We start from the raw sequence: 1,178 nt of genomic DNA, 5'->3' as shown, positions 1-1,178 counted from the left end.
TATATATATATATATATATATATATACATAAAAGACAAAGAAAAATAATAATTTCATGGATTGCAATGTTTATAGTTGTTTTCACAGTTTCTTAGTAAATGATTAAACCTGATTTGGCACCATAGCAAGGTTTCAACCATGGCCTGTATAAACACTGAGAGAAACACTTGAAAATCAATATAAGGAAAATATATTTTTTACATACCTATACATAAAAGTGGAAGACAAAATGATAATTTAATGGAATGTGATCCAACCTTTTTAATCCATTAAGTACTTCAAAGAATTGTCTAAAATTATTTTGAATAGAGCTGGTTGATTAGTGGTATTTGCCAATTGATTAATTGATGGGTAAATTAACAAATTACATTTAATCAATCGATTAGTACACCATGCCCCATACAACCCACACAAGCAAAAAAGGTTGTGTGCTACCACTTAACTTTATCAATTACTGCATTATTCTAACATGATATTAATTTTCCTATTTTCTTTTATATTAATTTGATTTTTAAAGTAATTTTCAAATTATCTTTGATTTCAAATGATAGACCATTTGAGCATTTGCAAAAATATTTTTTTTAAAAAAAAAGGATAAATTGCTACTGTAGACTAAATGCTACCGTGCTATTGCTATTGTTCGTTTTATTCAAATATACAGTAAATGTTTACTCTCACAATAGGAGTAATAATGTACTTATTTAAAACATGTCTCAATCACAATAATAAATAATTAAGTAGTCAGTTAAGTAGTCTAATTTATTTATGCACATTGAGTAGGTTAAACATAAAAATATTCAATAAAGATTTGAGTTCTCAATATTTTGCAATTACCTATTATACTCACTAAATAGTAAAATTTCATGACAAATTTGTTTTATTTGGTGAGCATAAAAAACAACTCATGTTCACAAACATTGCAACTCAATAAAATCATAGTATATCTGTTAGAAAGTAAAAATTCCATAATTTTAAACACAGATCCAAACTTCAACAAGATACCTTAATTACGCCTTAAGCAAATTCCAGTCATGTAACTTCTTTGCTTTGTACTATATATATATTCCTATATCCATAAAAACTACTTACACCTGATGATGAAAAAACCTTCTTCAAACACTGTACATTTGTTCTGTGTTAAACGTTTAATAAAGTGTTTTGTAACCCATTCAACCCAT

General features: G+C 26.3%; 1 protein-coding gene across 1 annotated transcript in view; it reads right to left on the bottom strand.

The window, feature by feature from the left end:
• The window catches only part of LOC106460791 (transcription termination factor 2-like), an 81,237-nt gene that overhangs the window by 5,763 nt on the left and 74,296 nt on the right, over positions 1–1,178 (bottom strand). The window lies entirely within an intron of this gene.

Source organism: Limulus polyphemus, unplaced genomic scaffold (genome assembly GCF_000517525.1).
Source record: "Limulus polyphemus unplaced genomic scaffold, Limulus_polyphemus-2.1.2 Scaffold35, whole genome shotgun sequence".
Lineage (NCBI taxonomy): Eukaryota > Metazoa > Arthropoda > Merostomata > Xiphosura > Limulidae > Limulus > Limulus polyphemus.
Note: the sequence above shows the minus strand (reverse complement) of the source record. Positions and strands in the feature narration are given on the sequence as shown.